Consider the following 25,164-nt stretch of genomic DNA (forward strand, 5'->3'; position numbering starts at 1 on the left):
GCGGATGTTGGCAATTTGGTCTCTGGTTCCTCTGCCTTTTCTAAAACCAGCTTGAACATCTGGAAGTTCATAGTTCACGTATTGCTGAAGCCTGGCTTGGAGAATTTTGAGCATTACTTTACTAGCGTGTGAGATGAGTGCAATTGTGCGGTAGTTTGAGCATTCTTTGGCATTGCCTTTCTTTGGGATTGGAATGAAAACTGACCTTTTCCAGTCCTGTGGCCACTACTGAGTTTTCCAAATTTGCTGGCATATTGAGTGCAGCACTTTCACAGCATCAATGTGTCAATAAGAGGGACTAAAAATGAAGAGAATTTAAGTCTTGGATATGAATGACCTGAATTAAATGAACTGTAAACTTTCATCCAAACCATCTCTGGATTGTTTGTCATAAAGAAGTATTACTAATTTTCTAGGCTCAGGTTAATGACATTTTCTTCATGAATTCTTCCATCTTACATTAGAAGTGATTGTTTTAACTTGTTTTGGCCTTAAGGACAGAACATGTCTTTTTACTTTTGACACATGCACTAAGTAATGCTGAATAGGTATGTGAACACAAAGCGGCATTGAATTTTTGGTATTCAGTTTATATTGTTATTATTGCTATCATGTCAAGAATTCAGACTTTACCTTTAAGGACACTTTAGTTCAAATTCTGGTTCTAGTTCTTAGTAGTTTTGTGATATTGGAAGTAATCATTGATTGATTGTGAAGCTTGGTTTCCTCTATGAATTGAAAATACTAACTTTTGCTCTTAGGATTTTAGTAAGGACTTTCAAAAAATGTAAACTTGAGAAATTCTCATTACCTTTTTATAAATGCAATTTTCACTTAAGGAACTTTTATTAGGTGCCAGCTTTCTGGTCTAATTCATCTAATCTTTATAAACAACACTATACTGGTTCTATTTGAGGTCCATTTTATACAGAGGATCAAAGGCAGACAGGTACTAAGTAATATTCCAGTGTCTCACAAATAATAAAATAGTAGATTCAGGATTTGAATCTAATTAGTCTGCAGATGTCAGGCTGTCAACCTCTGTGTTTCTCAAACTCAGCAAATACTCCTATTGATCAGTCACCTGCCTAAAGATGCTGGCAGCCAATCACACAGAAATCCAGCAGTTTTTTTCCAAAGTTACTGTGAACCTTTGGTGGGCCAATTTAGTTCTCTTGTGTTTCCCTGATAAATCTGCAAATGAGCAGAAGGCTCCTTGGAGGAATAGAGGAGCAACGTTTCGGAGACATAAAACAAGCTTTTAATTAATCCATCATAATCAGATTTTTAGAAGACTTAACTGGATTAGAAAGACTCTTTAACAGTATATTACTTACTGAAACAGAATGAAGTAAACTCTATTTGTCAGGCATAACCCAATAGGTAGAAATAAAGCCCAAAGAATAGCAAACATTGTGGACTCAGTTAAATGCACATATTTACCTGTCCCTTGCTACCATGATTAAGTAAGTGCTTCCAAACGGTTGACAGTTTGGTCATAACCAAATCCCACTAATCATAGGGTACTAGAGAACTCATTTATTTGCCAGGGGAAAAAAGAATGGCATGATCTAATGAGGTTTTTCTATCAGTAATATCTATGAAACATATTATTTAGTAATACTTCAGAGAGATGCACATGTAATTTGAAGTAAATTAATATAACCAAGCAGAGTCTATTTTGGGACTCAAATCCAATTGCAGTTGTTATGTCATGCTTGTCCTTGTGTGCCTGCCTGGTTACCAGGAAAAAGTCTGTTCTGAGCTCAGTGTTATGCAGAAGAGAATGTACTTTGGGCCTTTTGGAAGCTTACGTTACTCACTGACTGAGGGATCCCTAATCAGCTTGCATTACTGACTGACTACAGCACCTCTCAGACTCTCCAGCTCATATTTTTATTGTCCACGTACTTGTTTGTGCATAATAAATGTCAAATAACTACTGAATTAATGAAAAAGAGTCAGTCACTCAACCCCACTCTCAGGGGTTTGGGAAAGAGCAGCAATTTCTGGGATGAAGAACTAGAACCCCTTCTGAGAGTATTTTTGAAAATGACTTGGTCAAACTCAGCACTCAGGCTGGTTAGAGGAAAGGAATGTGTCCTGTATGAGGCAAAAGTCACTTATATCTGGATTTAACCAGGTATCTGGAGGCAGAATTCTAGACATATGTGATATAGCCTCACTAGTTTGACACTTGTTTGACACTTGTCAATCACTTGTTTGACAACATGCTGTGTAAGTGGGGCTTTTACATGAAGAGACAAGTTTTCAGAGAAAAGAATCATTTAGGTTCCCAAGTCTTTATAAAAACTGCTGCTGCTAAGTCACTTCAGTCGTGTCCGACTTTGTGCGACCCCATAGACGGCAGCCCACCAGGCTCCACTGTCCCTGGGATTCTCCAGACAAGAACACTGGAGTGGGTTGCCATCTCCTTCTCCAATGCAGGAAAGTGAAAAGTGAAAGGGAAGTCGCCCAGTTGGGTCCGACTCTTAGCGACCCCATGGACTGAAGCCCACCAGGCTCCTCTGTCCATAGGATTTTCCAGGCAAGGGTGCTGGAGTTGGGTGTTTAATAGTGATAGGGAAATATTGGAGATTTCACTAACCCAACAGTTAATTGGAGTTTATTGTCCATAACACAGCTGCCCATTAAACGGTTCAACTGTGTAGGTCTTAGCAAACTGGTAAAGGCCAGGCCTCTGCACTAGTTCATGAGAGGGAATAGAAACTTTCTTATGATAAGGCACCATTGAGCCTTTAACTCTGTAGAAGTATTGCCAAGGGACCATGAGCTTTTCAGGTGCCCATAAAAATGTCTGAGGGCTGAAAAAGTATTGCCTACAAATATGAAAAGACAATACAAAAATTAAATTAACAAATGTTCAATTCAAAGTATAACATCATTTATTCTATTGCTTGTTAAATTTATTAATAATTAAATGTTCATTTTATTTGGAAACAACTTGGAGTTTGAATTTTTTTACCTTGCCAAAATTCTCAAGATGAGTGATGATTATGGAGAATTTGTGTACCATATTCTTTCTAAAACAAAATTATAAATCTCTTTAAAAATTTTATAGCAAAATATTATGTTAATTATATCTAACAAGGGCATAGAAGCATTTTAACATATTTGACACAATAGTATGGTTACCCAAGGCTAAAGTAACTTGAATTAGAGTTTAATTCTTAGCAACAGGAAAAATGTCCACATAAACAGCATCAGAGAAGTTCAAGAGAAAACCTCTGGGAAGTCTAACTGATAGGCAGAGTCTAGGGATGGAGACAAAGCAATCTGAGCCACCTCACTGTCAATAAGTAGTGTTTCCTCCCACACCATGAGAGAACTGGCAAAAGCAAGTCATGGCCATAGCTCTAGAGAACCCAAACTGGGATTTAGGGTCAGGGTTTTTATTGTGGATAAGTCAGATGCTGAATTACTCCTGTGGTCAGGTATGGATGTGAGAGTTGGACTGTGAAGAAGGCTGAGCGCTGAAGAATTGATGCTTTTGAACTGTGGTGTTGGAGAAGACTCTTGAGAGTCCCTTGGACTGCAAGGATATCCAACCAGTCCATTCTGAAAGAGATCAGCCCTGGGATTTCTTTGGAAGGAATGATGCTAAAGCTGAAACTCCAGTACTTTGGCCACCTCATGCGAAGAGTTGACTCATTGGAAAAGACTCTGATGCTGGGAGGGATTGGGGGCAGGAGGAGAAGGGGACGACAGAGGATGAGATGGCTGGATGGCATCACTGAGTCGATGGACGTGAGTCTGAGTGAACTCTGGGAGTTGGTGATGGACAGGGAGGCCTGGTGTGCTGCGATTCATGGGGTCGCAAAGAGTCGGACACAACTGAGCGACTGAACTGAACTGAACTGAGCACCAGATAAAAGCTGGTCTTGGTAGCAAATTTGACTTGTTTATGAGACCCATGAATTTTAAGCCAGAATCCAGTTTCCCCTCTGATCAAAAACAGGTGTCAGAGCCTATGAGGATCAAGATAGTCAAGGTGCATTTACTAGGCACCTACTATGTGCCAGGGAATGTGCTAAATACTGAGTATCAGTAGCAAACAATCAGATGCTAATTCATAGACTACAGTGTTTACTGTCTAATGAGAAGCAGAGAGAAACAGACATTAAACCTATGATGAGTGTCATAAGTGCTACTAAGAAGTACAAGGTGCTAAGAAACTAGCACAAAGACGGAGCAAGAGACCAAGACAGAGCGTTACAGAAAAAGCAAACATGAGCAAGCATGCCCAGAACTACGGGTTTTAACAAGAGAATTTTCTGTCAGCAGAGGACTTCACAAGCACAAGTTGCTAGAGGGCTGGATGGGAGTGGGGCTTGAGGACACAGCTGTAGATTCTGTGGGACTGCTACACCAGTCAGGGCTGAAGAGCTCTTGGTGAGCCCTTCCTGGATAGGATTTTTCCCAGGGGCAATATGTGACACTGAGCAGTGCCTTCTTGGAAAATGTTTGAGGAGCTCTATATTATGTGCTTTCTCTCATGAATGAGCTATCGTTAAAAACGTTTTCTTATACTAGCACTTCCTTTCAGATACTGTGGTTACTACCATCCTTGCAAATAATCAGTGTCAGTCTATTCGACTGTCCAGTTGAGAAATCTGTCCTTTTAAATCTTTTATATGTAACTAAGGCCTTGCAGCCTCAGGCATCCCTAACACATGTATAATTCTTTAGAATTATAAAGAAGTTATTTTCAAGACCAATTAACATCATCATCAAAAATATTGTGCATGGCACACATCTCATGCAAGCAGCAAGCACTGACTGTACAAAGTACTTTCAACTGGAACCCACCCAGTTCAAATGACTTCATGAAGCGAAAATAAATGCCAGTGAGTAGGCAGCTTGATTTGAGCAGAGTAGGCTTTTTTGTTTGTTTTCTTTTTCTACCTCCAGCAGCCCTTCACAGAGTGCCTTACTTATGAAATATTTCTTAAAATGAAAAGTATATAGAAATTGGTGTATCTTTCCAATGCCATATCTGATTTTGAAAGTCAACTAGCCCAAGCTGAATCACCTACCTTTTTTTTTTTTAATTTAGAGGTAGTCCCCCTGTCCTGTCCCTTTGCCTTCCTCTGGAGAGGAGAGATGAAATGTGATAACGCAGTCATTTGTATTAAGCATGTTCTAGCTGAAAGGCCTTTGTGTAGGTGCTTTGACTCTCAGAGAAAGGTAGTCATTGTTTGTCTCTAGTATTTGAAGATGACCTCACCGATAGGGTTGTATCTCCAAGTGACTGAAATGGCTATGGTCTCAGAGGCGTGTGGGAAGGTTTTTCTTTGGTTTGTGGTGAGTCTGTTTGCAGGGCCTGGTATTTGTAGCACAACCTTTCTTTAGGCTGCTTGTCAAGATGAGTTGGCTCATGTCTGTTAGCTGCACACGAGGTTCCTCTGTTAGTGGGTGTTCTATTCCAGAATTCCATAGTTATCGAGAAATGGACTATGTCAACACAAGGTTTTATTGTGTTTTGAAGCACTTTGGGGCCTCTGACAGCTGCTCTCATTTTTCAGAGCAAACTGCTGCTGAAGGTTTGGCAAAGGTTAATTTTTAAATGGATTCTATGCTGCTATATGTGGCATCTCCCTTGGTATTTGAATCATTCAGCACATAACCCTACTGTTAAGTCATTTTTTTTTTTTTTGAAATTTTTGTTGGTCACCTTTAAAGCTGCATCAATCTTGGTAATGGAAAAAAAGTCGATGTAATGATCTGCTTTGAAAATAAACAGTGTAACTTCACTTTGGCGTCGAGAGCCTATTATCATGTGGTAACATCATTCTATTCCAATGACATTATCTGCTAAGGATATTATGATGGTGGAAAATATTTCAATTATGTTATCGGAACAATGAAGCTGTGATATTTAATTATAGAGAAGTGTGCTTAATTTGGGGAATCTGGTATGTTGACTGTCAACAGTTTACTCATAAGAAGCTTGGGCAGTGGTAATCAAACTTGAATAGAATATTATTTAGTGACCCACCCTTGTTATGCATTCAACACTTTTCCTCACTTTCTGAAGTCTTATCCTTTGAAATTTGAGTTCTTTCATTGTTTGCTGATTATCAAGTTAATTAATGAGCTCATTTACAAACTGTAATGGTGGGTAGTGATGAATAGCTAAGGAGTAGAGAGTAACATGTCACCAGTTTTTATTCTGTGAGGATGAAACCTGTATGAATGACACAGCAAGAAATGTATTTGCAAACTGAAATGTTAAAAAATTAGGGAAAGTGCATTCTCTCTCTCCATATGGGCACACACACACACACACACACTCACAGAATGGTGAGGAAATTAAAACAGAGCCCTACAACTACATTGATTAAACTGTTATGTGATGAATAAAAGTTGTCTTTACAATGCTGGTAAAGGTGGCGTTGGGATAAAATTTGAAAGGCAATTCAGGGTACCTCCTATTCTGTAGTAACTTTTCTGCTGACAATCAGTTGTGCCATTCTATACCTTATTGAAATATTAGTTGACTTACAATTTTAGTTTCAGGTATACAACATAGTGGGCTTCCCTGGTGGCTCGTACAGTAAAGAATCTGCCTGCAATGCAGGAGACCCACGTTCGATCCCTGGGTCAGGAAGATCCCCTGGGGAAGGGCATGGCAACTCACTCCAGTGTTCTTGCCTGGAGAATTCCATGGAGAGAGAAGCCTGGCAGGCTATAGTCTACGGGGTTAGTGCACACAACTGAGCAACTAACACACACATACAACATAGTGATTTGATATTTTTGTATACTACATACCATAGTGAAAAAGTGACAGTATTAGTTGCTCAGTCATATCCTACTCTTTGAGACCCAATGGATTGTAGCTTTCCAGGCTCCTCAGTCCATGAGATTCTTCAGGCTAGAATACTGGAGTGGGTTGCTCTTCCCTTCTCCAGGGGATCTTCCTGACCCAAGGATCAAATCTGGGTCTCCTGCATTGCAGGTAGATTCTTTACTGTCTGAGCCACCAGGGAAGTCCCATATAAAGTTATTAAAACAATATTGACTATTTTTTCTGCCATACATTGTTATCACCATGACTTATTGTTTTATTGGAGTATGCTTTATTATGCTGTATTCATTTCTGCTGTACAATGAAGTCTATCATCTATGTGTATACATATACACCCTCCCTTATTTTGTAACTGATAGTGTGTATTATACCTCTTAATTACCTTCACTATTTCACTCATCCTCCCATCTCTCTCCCCTTTGGCAACTATTAGTTTGTTCTCTGTATCTTTGAGTCTGTTTCTGTTTTATTTGTTCACTTGCTTCAGTTTTCATATTTCACATATAAATAAAAATGTGTAGTATTTGTCTTTCTCTGTCTGACATTTCACTAAACATAATATCCTCTAAGTCCATCCAAGTTGTCAAAAATGCAAATTGTGATATTCTATTTCTACATGCACAAGAGCACGCGCGTGCCTGCACACACACACACACACACAATCTTCTTTACTTTGTTTATCCATTCATCTGTTGATGGACACTTAGGTTGCTTCCATATCTTGGCTATTGTAAATAATGTTGCAATGAATATTGGGATGCACATATCTTTTCATTTTTTTCTTTTTTTGCTGTGCCATGCAGCTTGTAGGATATTAGTTCCTCGACCAGGGATTGGACCCGGGCCCTCAGCAGTGAAAATATGGAGACCTAACCACTGGACAGCCAGGGAATTCCTGGAAAGTCATCTTTTCAAATTAGTGTTTTTATATTCTTTGCATAAATACCCAGATGTGGAATTACTGGATTGTATGGATGTTTAGACTCCATGTGTTTTTGTTTTTTCTTAAATTTTTTCTTTGTAGAATTGATTTCTGGTTTTATATATTGTGGTTTGGTAAAGATGCTTACTATGAGTTCAGTCTTGTTAAAGTTACTGAGACTTGTTTTATGGTTTAGCATGTGATCTATCCTGGAGAATGTTTCATATACACTTGAAAAAAATGATGTGTATTCTGCTGTTTTTGGTTGGAATGTTCTGTAGATATCTATTAGGTTCAATATGACATTTAAGGCCACTGTTTCCTTATTGATTTTCTGTCTGGAATGATGTAAGTAGGGGTATTATCATTGTATTACTGTCAGTTTCTCCCTTTCTGTCTATTTGTATTTGCTTTATATATTTAGGTGCTCCTATGTTGGACACATATGTATTTACAAATATTCTATTGTCTCTTGGATTGACCACTTTATTGTTATGTGATGCCCTTTTTTTATATTTTGTTAATAGCCTTGTCTTAAGTACATTTTTTCTAATATGAGTTTTGCTTAAGCTTTCTGTTTGTTTGTTTCCATTTGCATGAAATATCTTTTCACTTTCAGTCTTTGTGTATCTTTAGCTCTGAAGTGAGTCTCTTGTAGGCAGTATGTATGTGTGTGTGTGTATGTATATATATATATGTATATATATATAATCTTGTTTGTTGTTTTATTATCCAGCCATTCTTTGTCTTTTGATTGGAGCGATCTGTCCATTTATATTTAAAATGATTGTTGATAGGTATGTACATTTTGTTGATTGTTTTCTAGTTTCTTTTTTGTTTTTGCAGTTCTTATGTGTTTCTTCCCTTAGTCTATTTCTTTTTGTTTGATGATTTTCTTTAGTGTTGTGTTTGGGTTCCTTTGTCTTTATTTTGTGTGTGTCTATTGTAGGTCTTTGGTTTGTGGTTTTCATGAAGTTCATATATGTTGACCTATGTATATAGCTATCTGTTTTAAGTTGTTGGTTACTTAAGTTCAAAAACATTGTAAAACCTCTCCATTTTAAAAATTCTCCCCTTCAATTTTTAAAAAAAATTTATTGGCATATATTTGATTTATAATATTGTGTGAGTTTCAGGTGTAGAGCAAAGTAAGCCAGTTATACATATGCATATATTCACTCTTTTTTAGACTCTTTCCCCATATAGGTCATTATAGAGTACTGAGTAGAGTTCTCTGTGCTGTACAGTAGGTCCTTATCAGTTATCTATTTTATACATGGTAGTGTGTATATGGCAATCCCAATTTCCCAGTTCATCCTTCCTCCCTTTTTCCCCTGGTAAACATTTTAGGTTTTTGACAGCATATTTTACATTTTTTTTATTTTGTGTATCCCTTAACCATTTATTGTAGTTATAGTTGGTTTATGTCTTTTGTCCTTTAACCTTCATATTAGCATTTTAAGTGGTTGATCCGCTTCCTTTGTATACATTTGACTTTACCACTGAGGTGTTTGGTTTTTCCCCATATAGTTCTTATTTCTGGTTATGGCATTTTCTTCTTTTTTTTTTTAATGAAGACCCTTTAGCATTTCTTATAAGTCTGGTTTAGTGGTGATGAACTCTTTTGTTTTTGCTTGTCTGGGAAACCCTATCTCTCCTTTAGTTCTGAATGATCAACTTGCCTGGTAGAATATCCTTGGTTTTAGGGTTTTTTCTTTCAATGCTTTAAATATATCATGCCACTCCCTTCTGGCTGGCAAAGTTTCTGGTAAAAAAATGAGTTGATAGCCTTTTGGTAATTTCCTTGTGTGTGACTTGTTTTTCTCTTGCTGCCTTAAAAATTCTGTTTTTAACTTTTGGGCCTGGTTATCCTGGACCTGGATATCTCTTTCCTTTCCTAGGTTAAGGAGATTTTCAGCCATTAATTATCAGATGCATTTTCTGACCCTTTCTCTCTCTCTTCTGCTTCTGAGACCCCTATCATGCAAATATTAGTATACTTGGTGTTGTTCCAGATGTCCCTTAAACTATCCTCATTTTTTAAATTTAATGTTTAATGGTCTTCTGATTGGGTCATTTCCATCATTCTATCTTCCAGGTCACTTATACATTTTTCAGTATCATTTAATCTGCTGTTGACTCTAATGTATTTCTCATTTCAGTTGTTCTGTTCTACTCTGGTTTTTAAAACATTTTCTAAATCTATTGAAGTTCTCACTGCATTTCTCATTTGCTGAGTTTAGTGTGCATCATTAGGACCATAACTTTGAACCCTTTATTAGATAAATTACTTACCGCCATTTCATTAGGATTTTTCTTAGGTTTTATCTTACTCTTTCATTTGAAACTAATTTATTATTTTGTTTGATCTTTCTGTTTCTATGAGTTGGGTAAAGCAGTTACCTCTATTTGTCTTGAAGTTGTGACCTTGTGTAGGCCATTCATATGCAGAAAGCGTGTGCTTTAATGGGAGGGCTGAAGTGAGCACAGGCCAGGGCTTTTGTGGGAGATACCAGGTGCTGCCATCTTGGTGGGAGGGCTGGAGCTGAATCTTATTAAGGGTTGGGGATTTTCTAGGGTGGGACAGGGGCTGCTGACTTGGTGGGTTTGTTGGAGCCAGAACCAGGTATGGCCCAGGGGACTGCTAATACAGTCTTGACAGGATAGCTAGAGTGCCAGGTGCTATTCAATCTGCTGCTTCTGTACTAGAACTTAGAGGAAACGAGTTAGTGTTCAACCCCTTTAAGAGCAAAATATTGGTTTCCTACAGCTCTTATGGACTTAAACTCTGCTCATTTTCAGCCAGTTATGGGAGCTCACCTTCCTGGTGTCAGACCCTAGGGATAGGGTGTCCACTATGAGGCAAACCTTTACTTTATAGAGAAGACCTCTGAGTTTGTGATATCCCTTCTTTTTTGTGAGTCCCTGTACTGGGGGTGTAGGTCCTGTCTAGATTACTTCTCTGCCCCTGCTATTCATTTCAATATGGTTTTAAAAACATACTTAATTGTAGAGTGGTTGTTCTGCCAGTCCAGATCATTCTTAGAGAGAGTTGTTCTGTATGTAGTTGTAGTTTTGATGTTTCCCTGGGAGGAGATGGGCTCAGGATCTTTCTATTCCACCATCTTGATTCTGTGGGGCCATCCTGCCTTCTTAAATGGTCTTCAGTTATAGCCATTGGTTGGCAAGAAATAGTTGAACCTCTTTTTCTTAGTATCTAGTATGTGTCAGGCATCATGCCCGATCTAAAAGGAATGTAGAAATGGATAAGGCATGCATTATCCTCAAAGAACTTTATATTTCATAGGAGAAAGACACAACAAATAGCTGTACTTGGTGTTCACATGTGATCAGGGATGGGGAAAGAGTCATTAGAAATGGGAAATAGTGAAGAAGGCCACACCACATTTATTCCTATCTCACTGGTACATTAGCAAGTACTGGTTAATCGTAAAATCAGAAAATTCTCTAATTCCTGAGCTAAAGGAAACTCAGAAAACATCAAGTTCATCTTACTTCAACAAATGAAGCTGCTGAACACTTGGGGGTTACAGTGCTTTCCCCAAGGTCACAGGGCAAGGTGATGGCAGAACTAGCCAAAGCGCCTGGTCTCCTGACCACTGTTCTGCCTATTATATAAAATTCCTGCCAAAGTTCTATTTCTAGCTTAAGGTCAAGAAGATTAGAATTCTGATGTTGACGGAGTTGTAGGGGGAGACTTGATCTACTTCACAATTTTCCTTGGTCACAAGTCCTGATGTGAAATTTTGTTTCCTTCTAGTTTGCTGCTGCTGCTACTGCTAAGTCACCTCAGTCGTGTCCAACTCTGTGCGAACCCATAGATGGCCTACCACCAGGCTCCCCCGTCCCTGGGATTCTCCAGGCAAGAACACTGGAGTGGGTTGCCATTTCCTTCTCCAGTGCATGAAAGTGAAACGTGAAAGTGAAGTAGCTCAGTCGTGTCCGACTCTTCGCGACCCCATGGACTGCAGCCTACCAGGTTCCTCCGTCCATGGGATTTTCCAGGCAAGAGTACTGGAGTGGGGTGCCATCGCCTTCTCCGTCCTTCTAGTTTACCTGGGGGCAAAAGATAGATTCCAGAGGTAACCTGGCTAATGGCAGGCTTTTTCTGCATCTGGACCCGAGATGTTCAGTGCCCTGATTTTGGCTTTTGAAACATTCTGAGTCAGTATTTGGCATGTCCCCAGATTCACAAAAGTGCCACAGGGACCACAAAACAGAACCTTTGTGTATATGGAGGGCTGGGAGAAATAGAGAGAGTTGTATTGAGGGCTACCACCAAATTCACATGGGAGTTGTATTCTCAAACAGAATATAAGAAGAAAAAAATGTCTTTTGTTTCTGGCAGGGGTCTACAATCAGACTCAAGTCTGGTGACAGTAAACTGTGAAGAAAAGTAGCTCAGGCTACATCTGAGCTGGCACTGAGCAATTTGGACAATTGACAGAAATATGACCTTTCTTGCTTGTACTTCTCTACTTCAGCTCCATGTCTTTTGTAGGCTCTTTTAGTACATACAGCAAACTGAAAGCTGTTTTTTCATGGACTTTTACGGTATTAAGAGAATGTATATCTGAAAGAAACCATTCAAGAACTGATTTTACATAACCCACATGTTTGATTATAGGTGGGTGGTGAGTAAATATTGGTGTTGTTAAATTTTAAAGGGAATCTTTACCTTGGTCATTCTTTATAAGTTCATTTTTAAAACACCAATTCACAGAATTGTCTCTAATAATGAAAGAGTCCTCACTCAAAACCAAAACAACCAAAGCTAATCACAAAAGCATGTGCATCACTGGTAATTCTTTAGGAAACAAAATGAAAAATAAATATAGGTCTGGTTACCACAAGCTCATTTCATGTCAACACATGGCTTTGTGACACAGAAATCAGCATATAGGTCAAAAATGCTTTGGAAAAATACAGACTCTTTAAATATAGAATACATAACACTTAAACCAGTCAGCAACATTTTTATATTGATGTGTGAATGTATTATGTTTGCATTTATTTAGGAGGCAGCATGTTGAAAGTAAGGCATGTGAGTCAGACCTATGAAAGTTAGGATCCTTATTCAAGCCCTGGTAAGATTACTTAATCTTTTTGAATCTCAGTTTTCTCATTGGCAAAAGGAGAAATGTGCTCATGTAAGAGTCTTGGCATAGTATGTTTTGCATTATGGGCACTTTGTAAAGTTTAGTCCAATTTTCCTTCTTTATTCCTGTCAAAATAAACCACTGGGGGCATGATTTTGGAAGCTTTTATTAACTATCCTCTTTTTTTCATGCCCAATAAATTGCTCTCTTACACTTGGGTATCTTGGTGGGCATATCTCAAATTTATCATAAACGTCTAACAAAGAGAAGCTGTCAGAGCACCAACTTGGAAGGGAAGCCCCAAGAAAGGCTGTAGTCACACGTGACAAGAAAAGGAAAATCAGTTGAGGGCAACATTGTAGAGACAGAAAAAGAAACCAAGACACATTTCTATCTTTTGTGATATCAATCAGTGTTCCAAAGGCAGGGCCATCCTATCTTTTATTAATAAGATTGGGATGCTTTTGACTATGAAAAAGGACAGGGGAAAAATCCCATATCAAATGGAATAGGCATCCATGTGGACTGTACAGAGTAAACCAGTATGTATGGTCTCCTTGTCTATAGGAGTCCCGTGGACCTCAAGCCATCACACAGACCTCGGCCAGAATCCCTGTTGGGTTGTTAGACATACCATGAGCAGTTATGCAACCTCCCTCCTGCTGCTGCTGCTGCTAAGTCGCTTCAGTCGTGGCCAGCTCTGTGCGACCTCATAGACGGCAGCCCACCAGGCTCCCCCATCCCTGGGATTCTCCAGGCAAGAATTCTGGAGTGGGTTGCCATTTCCTTCTCCAACACATGCAAGTGAAAAGGGAAAGTGAAGTTGCTCAGTCGTGTCCGACTCTTAGCGACCCCATGGACCACAGCCTACCAGGCTCCTCCATCCATGGGATTTTTCCAGGCAAGAGTACTGGAGTAGGGTGCCATTGCCTTATCTGGCAATGTCCCTGAGCCTCAGCTTATTAATTCAGGGAGTACTTGGTACAAGATGGTGTGCAGAAAATAGGGGTTGTTATTTGAAGTGTATAAGCAGTACAGAAAGCCTGCATGGAAAGGAAGGACCTGAGAATACAAGTAAATCTTTCAAAGGGAAAGAATCTCCCTTGTCCCTGACTCAGACGTTACAAACCTTGGAACATGGGCCAATGGAAAAGAGAAAGAAATTTACCAGCATCTTATGCTGGTTTCTGTTAATTTTGGACTTTGTTAGCCAACTTTACTATTTTTGTTGGATATATTAACTGTCATATTATTTTTCAATCTAATTAATAATGCTAATCTAAAAAAAAACGTGTATAGATCAGGGATCAAGAGAGAGGAGATGTATTTGAGGGAAGAACTATTGACCCATGTGTGGAGTGCTGACAGTGAATTGCCATAGGTTAAGAGAGCTCAACTGTAAAGGTTTGGGATTAATTACTTCCCCTTCTCTAGAAGCTCCAGAACCTGGCCAGGCATGTTATAGAGCTTCCTTTTAAGGAGAGTAGCAGTTTTCTCCTTTGCCCATCTCTCCTACAAGTAGGAAAAAAAGCTTTCCATTTATGCATAAGTAAGCACACACATCACACACACACAAAAACAGATACTTTTTTTAATTTCAAATTTTATTGCCGTTTTTTCTGTTGTTACTGAATAAACAAGTTGTTTAAGCCTTATACATGCTAATTTTAATTCTTTAAAAATTCTAGCTCACTTTTTATATTCTTTTCTTAAGTATATTAATATTTATATTAACAAGTACTACTTTTGATTCATTTTTTCAAGTCATCCAGGCAGCACTTTTAAAAAACAGCATTTGTTGGGACTGCTAAGCCTTGAATAGATATCCAAATCCTGCTGAGTATAAATGTCATTATCTCAGACATCACCCTGTTGAAAAGAATTATTTGTAAAATAATTGGGGGGGGGGTTCATTTTAGTCACTCAGACATGTCTGACTCTTTGTGACACCATGAACTGCAGCATGCCAGGCTTCCCTGTCCATCACCAATTCCCAGAGCTTGCTCAAACCCATGTCCATCGAGGCAGTGATGCCATCTGAACATCTCATCCTCTGTTGTCCCTTTCTCCTCCTGCCTTGAATCTTTCCCAGCATCAGAGTCTTTTTTAGTGAGTCAGTTCTTTTCATTAGGTGGCCCAAGTACTGGAGTTTCAACATCAGCATCATTCCTTCCAATGAATATTCAGAACTGATTTACTTTAGGATTGACTGGTTGTACCTCCTTGCAGTCCAAGGGACTCTCAAGAGTCTTCTCCAACACCACAGTTCAAAAGCATCAATTCTTCAGCATTCAGCTTTCTTTATAGTTCAATTCTCACATCATACATGACTACTGGAAAAACCATCAGATTAGATCAGTCGCACAGTAGTGTCCGACTCTTTGCGACCCCATGAATCGCAGCACGCCAGGCCTCCCTGTCCATCACCAACTCCCGGAGTTCACTCAGACTCACATCCATCGACTCAGTGATGCCATCCAGCCATCTCATCCTCTGTCGTCCCCTTCTCCTCCTGCCCCCAATCCCTCCCAGCATCAGAGTCTTTTCCAATGAGTCAACTCTTCGCATGAGGTGGCCAAAGTACTGGAGTTTCAGCTTTAGCATCATTCCTTCCAAAGAAATCCCAGGGCCGATCTCCTTCAGAATGGACTGGTTGGATCTCCTTGCAGTCCAAGGGCTCTCAAGAGTCTTCTCCAACACCACAGTTCAAAAGCATCAATTCTTCAGCGCTCAGCCTTCTTCACAGTCCAACTCTCACATCCATATATGACCACAGGAAAAACCATAGCCTTGACTAGACAGACCTTTGTTGGCAAAGTAATGTCTCTGCTTTTGAATATGCTATCTAGGTTGGTCATAACTTTCCTTCCAAGGAGTAAAATAGTCTTTTAATTTCATGGCTGCAGTCACCATCTGCAGTGATTTTGGAGTCCAGAAAAATAAAGTCTGACACTGTTTCCACTGTTTCCCCATCTATTTACCATGTAGTGGTGGGACCAGATGCCATGATCTTCGTTTTCTGAATGTTGAGCTTTAAGCCAACTTTTTCACTCTCCTCTTTCACTCTCATCAAGAGGCTTTTCCTCTTCACTTTCTGCCATAAGGGTGGTGTCATCCGCATATCTGAGGTTATTGATATTTCTCCCGGCAATCTTGATTCCAGCTTGTGTTCCTTCCAGCCAAGCGTTCCTCATGATGTACTCTGCATATAAGTTAAATAAACAGGGTGACAATATACAGCCTTGACGAACTCTTTTTCCTATTTGGAACCAGTCTGTTGTTCCATGTCCAGTTCTAACTGTTGCTTCCTGACCTGCATACAACCATAGCTTTGACTAGGTGGACCTTTGTTGGCCAAGTAATGTCTCTGCTTTTTAATATGCTGTCTAGGTTGGTCATAGCTTTTCTTCCAAGGAGCAAGCAGCATCTTTTAATTTCATGGCTGCAGTCACCATCTGCAGTGATTTTGGAGGCCCCCCCCCAAAATAAAGTCTGTCACCGTTTCCATTGTTTTCCCATCTATTTGCCATAAAGTTATGGGACCAGTTGCCATGATCTTAGTTTTTTGAATGTTGAGTTTTAAGCCCACTTTTTCACTCTCCTCTTTCACTTTCATCAAGATGCCCTTTAGTTCTTCTTCACTTTCTGCCATAAGGGTGGTGTCATCTGTGTATCTGAAGTTATCAGTATTTCTCCCAGCAATCTTGATTCCAATTTGTGCTTCATCCAGCCCAGCGTTTCTCATGATGTACTCTGCATATAAGTTAAATAAGCAGGGTGATAATATATAGCCTTGTTGTAATCTTTTCCCAATGGAACCAATCTGTTGTTCTATGTCCAGTTGTAACTGTTGCTTCTTGACCTACATACAGATTTCTCAGGAGACAGGTAAAGTGGCCTGGTATTCCCAGGAGGATATGCTAAATAGTATGTCATGCATGACTGCATGACCATTGCTATAAGAATGTGTGTTCACTTTTGCTGTATCTGTATTAGCAAGCTAAAGAGGACGTTCAAATCTGGAATGTTTTAATTGCTGTGGTGGATACAAGTTGGATTATGAATAGTTACTGAATTATGAAATGTGACTTAGTACATTTGTAGTTAGAAAGAACTGGATAGGTTACACGAGGTTCTGCACTCAGTGACCTACTTACTGACATTTTGTCTTAACACCGAACACTTCTAAAGACCTGACTTTTGTGAGGGTGGGTATTTTCTACCTGCTGTTCAAGAAATAGTCTTGTTTTTTCATTTCATTATTTTTACTCTGATAAACAACTTATTTCTCCTAGGGTTGTTGAGTATTTTCATCTTAAGAATAAATCAACATTTATTTATATTTTTTGTTGAGACTTTATGTATTATTTCAACAAAGACATGATATAATATTACCAACCCATATACATGACCAAGGTACAGGTTTTCTGAGCATTTTTTCTCCCAAATTTGCCCTTTATGTAGTCATGATATATCTAAAAAGATGCCTAGTTTTGTGGTCTTTATAATGGTAAAGCTAACTTTGAAATCAGAATTGAGCAATAAATTGAGGTCTTTATTTCCCAACAGAAACAACGTTCAGTTTGACGTATTTAAATCAGCAATAGGTAAGTGCTCCATTCCCTTGGTAGGAAGGAAAATCATTCCAATCCCATGTAAATACTACCTTGTAATTGGTAGGGTTTGGTTTGGCAATTAAGCTTGCCAAGAATAACAGAACCTGGCTTCTCTGAGTGGGTTTTTTTTTTTTTTTGGCAGTTCTTACTCTGGCAAATTTTTTGGAAGTTCTTTTGTAGTTCTTGGAGAACACCTTCAGTAATGTGCTGGTGTGATTAAGAGACACATCGTGGCTAGACAGTTTAATACATGTCTGGTCAGACAATCTAGCCTGGCTAAAAGTTGTTGGCAAACTATTGTCTATTACCAGAAAGTAAAGGGAGTGAATAAGAAATTTCCCAGCCACTTCCCCCTCCTCTATTTTATTTTAATTTTTGAATTAACAAAGTAAAATTGACCTTTTGGTGAGCAAAATTTTAATGTATGCATAGATTTGTATAACTATCAACGCAATCAGTATACAGAACTGTTCCATTGCCCCCAGACTCTTTGGTACTGTCCCCTATAGGCACTTTCACCTCATCCCTAACTCCTGGCAGCCACAGATCTGTTCTCTATCATTATAGCTTTATCATTTCAAGAATGTCCTATAAATGGAATCATATGATATGTGACCTTTTCAGAATCTCTCCTTTCACTTAATGTTGTGCCTCTGAAATTCATCCAAGTTGTATGCTGTTGTTGTTCAGTTGCTCATGCGTGTTGGACTCTTTGCAACCTCATGGACTGCAGCACGCCAGGCTTCCCTGTCCTTCACCATTTCCCAGAGCTTGAGTCGGTGATGCCATCCAACCATCTCGTCCTCTGTCATCCCCTTCTCCTCCTGCCTTCAATCTTTTCCAGCATCAGGGTCTTTTCCAGTGAGTCAGCTTTTCACATTCGTTGTTTATTTCTTTTTATTGCTAAGTAGTATTCCATTATATGGATGTGCTGCAGGATGTTTATCCTTTGAAGGACATTGAATTCCTTCCAGTTTTGGCAATTATTAATTTGCTATACACATTAATGTACAGGCTTTTGTGTGAATATAAAATTTCTCAAGGGTAAATAGTGAGGAGTGGATTTGCTGTGTTGTATGGTTATTATCGTTATTTATATTTCTAAGTGTGAGTTTCTGGAGAAGGAAATGGCAACCCACTCCAGTATTCTTGCCTGGAGAAGCCCATGGACAGAGGAGCCTGGTCGGCTACAGTCCATGGGGTTGTGAAGAGTCAGACAAAACTGAAGCAACTTCATACGAGAGTTTCATTTGTTTTATACTCTTGTCAACTCTTTGTATATCCATATTTCTAATATTTTTAAATTATTCATTTATTTGGCTGCACTGGGTCTTTGTAGCTATACACAGGCTTTCTCTAATTGTGGTGACTGAGGGCTACTCTTTGTTGTAGTGCAAGAGCTTCTCATTGTGGCAGCTTGTTGCAGAGCACAGGCTCCAGATACACGGGCTTCCATGATCACGGTACACAGGCTCATGTGCTCCAAATAGCAGGCTCAGTAGTCATGGCCCATGGGCTTAGTTACCTCATGATATGTGGGATCTTCCTGGACCAAGGATCAAACCATGTCCCCTGCATTGGCAGATGGATTCTTAACCACTGGACCACCAGGGAAATCCTGTATTTCTAATTTAAGTCATTCTAAATGTGTGTACTGGTATCTCACTTTGATTTTGATTTGCATTTCTTTAATGGCTAATGATGTTGAACATCATTATGATGCTTACTTGTCTCTCTTATATTCTCTTTGGTGAAGTTTTTGTTCAAATCTTTTGCACATTTTTCAAATTGAGCTATCTGATATTGTAGTACATGAGAATTCTTTTTATATTCTGGATAAAAGTTGTTTGTTAAGTATATGATTTACAAATATTTTAAATATTTACCCCAGTCTGTAGCTTCTCTTCACTTTCTGAAGAGTATCTTTTGCAGGGCAAATATTTTTAATATTTATGAAGTCCAATTTATTAATTTTTATTTTAAGAACTGTGCTTTTGGTCTTACATCTAACAACTCTTTGCTTAACCCAAGATCAAAAAGACCTTCTTTTTGTTTTTGTGTTGAACATTTATAGTTTTATGTTCTACATTTAGATCTATTAATATGATCCATTTAGAGGTAATTTTTGTATAAGGAGTGAAGTTTAAATTTTATTTTTATTTCTGCATATATATTTCTGAATTTCATAATACCACTTATTGAAATGATTATCTTTGCAAAAATAAACTGGTCATATTTTTGAAGGTCTATTTCTGGACTTCATTCTATACACTGACCTATGTGTGTATCTTGTTAACAATACCATACTGTTATGATTACTGTAGCTTTATAGAAATTTTAAGATTGAGTAGTGAGATATTTTGATTTTATTCCTATTTCTCAAAATTTCTTTAGCTGTTTAGTTTCTTTTTAAAATATAAGTTTTAAAATAAATTTGTCTATAGCTACAAAAATTGCTGGGATTTAGTTAAGATTGCATTAAATCTGTAGATCAATTTGGGAAGAATTAACATCTTTACTATTGTTGAGTCCTGCAATCCATGAATCTGGATGTCTATTAGGTCTTTATTAATTTATTTTTCAAATTGTTTTTTCTTTCATCAGTGTTTGTAGTTTTAGAAAATAGACCATGTATATTTTGTTAGATTTATATTGAAGCACCTCATTTTTGAGCTACTGTAAATGACCTTGTGTTTTTATTTTGGTTTCCAGTTCTTTATTGCTTGTACAGTGTATAGGAATACCATTGATTTTTTAGTTTTACTTTTTTTTTTTATTTTAATGCCATTCTCCCAAATCTTCCCACCCTCTCCCTCTGTAACAGAGTCCATAAGACTGTTCTATACATCAGTGTCTCTTTTGCTGTCTCGTACACAGGGTTATTGTTAGCATCTTTCTAAATTCCATATATATGCATTAGTATACTGTATTGGTGTTTTTCTTTCTGGCTTTCTTCACTCTGTATAATAGGCTCCAGTTTCATCCACCTCATTAGAACTGATTCAAATGTATTCTTTTTAATGGCTAAGTAATACTCCATTGTGTATATGTACCACAGCTTTCTTATCCATTCATCTGCTGATGGACATCTAGGTTGCTTCCATGTCCTGGCTAGTATAAACAGTGCTGCGATGAACATTGGGGTACATGTGTCTCTTTCCCTTCTGGTTTCCTCAGTGTGTATGCCCAGCAGTGGGATTGCTGGATCATAAGGCAGTTCTATTTCCAGTTTTTTAAGGGATCTCCACACTGTTCTCCATAGTGGCTGTACTAGTTTGCATTCCCACCAACAGTGTAAGAGGGTTCCCTTTTCTCCACACCCTCTCCAGCATTTATTGCTTGTAGACTTTTGGATCGCAGCCATTCTGACTGGTGTGAAATGGTACCTCATAGTGGTTTTGATTTGCATTTCTCTGATAATGAGTGATGTTGAGCATCTTTTCATGTGTTTGTTAGCCATCTGTATGTCTTCTTTGGAGAAATGTCTATTTAGTTCTTTGGCCCATTTTTTGATTGGGTCATTTATTTTTCTGGAGTTGAGCTGTAGGAGTTGCTTGTATATTTTTGAGATTAGTTGTTTGTCAGTTGCTTCATTTGCTATTATTTTCTCCCATTCTGAAGGCTGCCTTTTCACCTTGCTAATAGTTTCCTTTGATGTGCAGAAGCTTTTAAGGTTAATTAGGTCCCATTTGTTTATTTTTGCTTTTATTTCCAATACTCTGGGAGGTGGGTCATAGAGGATCCTACTGTGATGTATGTCAGAGAGTGTTTTGCCTATGTTCTCCTCTAGGAGTTTTATAGTTTCTGGTCTTACGTTTAGATCTTTAATCCATTTTGAGTTTATTTTTGTGTATGGTGTTAGAAAGTGTTCTAGGCTTTATCCCAGGGATGCAAGGACTCTTTAATATCTGCAAATCAATCAATGTAATACACCACATTAACAAATTGAAAAATAAAAACCATATGATTATCTCAATAGATGCAGAGAAAGCCTTTGACAAAATTCAATATCCATTTATGATAAAAACTCTCCAGAAAGCAGGAATAGAAGGAACATACCTCAACATAATAAAAGCTATATATGACAAACCCACAGCAAATATTATCCTCAATGGTGAAAAATTGAAAGCATTCCCTCTAAAATCAGGAACAAGACAAGGGTGCCCACTTTCACCATTACTATTCAACATAGTTTTGGAAGTTTTGGCCACAGCAATCAGAGCAGAAAAAGAAATAAAAGGAATCCAAATTGGAAAAGAAGAAGTAAAACTCTCACTATTTGCAGATGACATGATCCTCTACATAGAAAACCCTAAAGACTCCACCAGAAAATTACTAGAACTAATCAATGATTATAGTAAAGTTGCAGGATATAAAATCAACACACAGAAATCCCTTGCATTCCTATACACTAATAATGAGAAAACAGAAAGAGAAATTAAGGAAACAATTCCATTCACCATTGCAATGGAAAGAATAAAATACTTAGGAATATATCTACCTAGAGAAACTAAAGACCTATATATAGAAAACTATAAAACACTGGTGAAAGAAATCAAAGAGGACACTAATAGATGGAGAAATATACCATGTTCATGGATTGGAAGAATCAATATAGTGAAAATGAGTATACTACCCAAAGCAATTTATAGATTCAGTGCAATCCCTATCAAGCTACCAACGGTATTCTTCACAGAGCTAGAACAAATAATTTCACAATTTGTATGGAAATACAAAAAACCTCGAATAGCCAAAGCTATCTTGAGAAAGAAGAATGGAACTGGAGGAATCAACCTACCTGACTTCAGGCTCTACTACAAAGCCACAGTTATCAAGACAGTATGGTACTGGCACAAAGACAGAAATATAGATCAATGGAATAAAATAGAAAGCCCAGAGATAAATCCATGCACATATGGACACCTTATTTTTGACAAAGGAGGCAAGAATATACAATGGATTAAAGACAATCTCTTTAACAAGTGGTGCTGGGAAATCTGGTCAACCACTTGTAAAAGATTCTTTAGTTTTACTTTTTATGCTATGAACTTGCTAAACTCAAAAGCTCAAAAAGTTACTTTTTTGGTAGACTTCTTGGGATTTTATATATAGAAAAACATGTTGTCAGTAAATAGGAATGGTTTTATTTACTTTCCAGTCTGTATGCTTTTTACATAGTCTTACTTTATTGTACTAGCTAGGACTTCCAGTGTGATATTGAATAGGAGTGGTGAGAGTTGGCATCCTTTTCTTGTTTCCAATCTTATGAAGGAGTGTTCCCTATTTTCTCTGAGTGTTAGGGAACTCCTTTCCTGCTCCTTGATACAGAGCTAGAGGGCCTCTCCTCTAGCTTTCTCTTTCCACAGTAAACCTACTTCTAGGTTTCAAACTGCCTTGTGTCCAGAACAGGTCATACCAGAACAAAATAAAATTGTGAACCCACCACTAGTTTGGTGATACTTTGAATTCTGGTGTTTTTCGTCCAACTCCTGTATTCTTTTCTAAGTTTTCAAGTAGTTGCTCCAACTGTGCTGTCCACGTTTTATAGCTGCATTCAGTGGAAGGGACAGGATCAAGTGTGCTTCCTCCATTTTACTTGGAACCAGAATCATTTTATGTTTCTAGGAATAAGAGATTTTTTTGTTTGTTTGTTTCTAGACATGCTTTTTACCTTCAAATTTTGGGAGTAACTTTTACAAGAATTTTAGGTGGGGAATGTTTTAATTCTGAAAATAGAAAGAGTACTTTTTAAATTTTTTGTCCTCTTTGCTTTCCTTTCTCTGTGTGTTTGTTGAAGGGTAGGGCTTTATATGTTTTATATCTTAATATTTAAGACAAGTGAGATTATAGGATGCAGCTATAAAACAACTTTTCCTTCTTACCACTTAATGCCAAATAGACACACTCAGAGTGCCTAATTCTTTCCTTGTCTATCAATCAGATCTTGGGCAGGTCTCCTTTGTTATCTGGTTCCTGTTAGAAAAAAAAAAAATAGTCCTCCACACTATACAAATAGGACTTGTAAAGTGGTAGTGTGAGTCTCTTGGGTGTGAGTCATACCATGGGTGTGAGTATGATCTCTTGGGTGTGAGTAAATCACTTGGGTGTGAGTCATACCATGGTCTACCATATTCCCTTAATCATTCAAATATTCTTGAGTCTTTCTGGATTACCTTCACACACATAGCATATCAACAATTCTCACCAGAGAAAGACTATAATTTCCTACTAACTTGCCCCAGACTCCTCAGAGTGTTTCCTAGAATAGAGGTTAATGAGGAGGTCACAAAACGCTTTTCTACCACTTTAAAAGTCCTATTAGTATAGTGTAGCAACTTACTGTGGAATCTGAGTAGGTGGGCCTAACCAAAACCAAGAGAGAGGAAGAATTCCTTTTGAACACCCTATTACATGTATAAATGATCCTTTTGAGTTTTATATGCCTGATATCATGTATTAGCTGGAAGAAGATAAGTCATGTATCAAAAGTAGCTGGTGACTTAGCAGAGAGGCAAACGCATTGTATGCCTATAACAGCACTAGTTAGATTCTTTTACCATGTATTTTTTTTTCTATTTAAAAAATTTATCTATTTTTAATAGGAAGATAATTTCTGTATAGTATTGTGTGGGTTTCTGCCATACGTCAATATGAATCAGCCATAGGTATACATATATCCTCTCTCTCTTAAACCTACTACCCCATTCCACCCATCTAGGCTGTCACAGGGCACCAGATTTGAGCTCCCTGAATCATAGAGCAAATTTCTGCTGACTATGCAGTTTTACATATGGTGATGTATATGTTTCAATGCTACTCTCTCAATTCATCCCACCTGCTTCTTCCCCACTCTGTGTCCACAGTTCTGTTCTCTATGTCTGCACGTCCATTGCTGTCCTGTATCAGTACCATCTTTCTAGATGCCATACACATGCATTAATATAGGATATTTGTCTTTCTCTTTCTGATTTACTTCACTCTGTTTAATAGGCTCTAGGTTCATCCACCTCATTAGAACTGAATCAAATGCATTCCTTTTTATGGCTGAGTAGTATTCCATCGTATATATGTACTGAAACTTCTCTATCCATTCATCTGTCGATGGACATCTAGGTTTTTTCCATGTCCTGGCTATTTTAAATAGTGCTGTGATGACTATTGGTCATCACATCATGTGTCTTTTTCAATAATGGTTTTCTCAGGGTATATGCTCAGGAGTGGGAATCCTGGGTCATATTTTCCATGCATTTTTGATTCTAATAGATCCAGCAGTGAGGACTTTCTGCCTTCATTGTCCTCAGGATTAGATGTTACTGCAGAAATGAAGAGCGAAAGCCTTTTGAAGGTTTCAACCTTTTACATGGGAGAAGGCAATGGCAACCCACTCCAGTATTCTTGCCTAGAGAATCCTGTGGATGAAGGAGCCTGGTGGGCTGCTGTCCATAGGGTCACACAGAGTCAGACACAACTGAAGCAACTTAGCATGCATGCATGCATTGGAGAAGGAAATGGCAACCCACTCCAGTATTCTTGCCTGGAGAATCCCAGGGACAGAGGAGCCTGGTAGACTGCTGTCTATGGAATCACACAGAGTTGGACATGACTGAAGTGACTTAACAGCAGCAGCAGCAGCCTTTTACATCATTCACCAAAATGCAGGTAAATGCCTGTTGA

The sequence above is a fragment of the Bos grunniens genome, chromosome 14 (assembly GCF_055505025.1).
Source record: "Bos grunniens cultivar Pamir isolate PY7600 chromosome 14, Bosgru_T2T1.0, whole genome shotgun sequence".
Classification (NCBI taxonomy): Eukaryota; Metazoa; Chordata; class Mammalia; order Artiodactyla; family Bovidae; genus Bos; species Bos grunniens.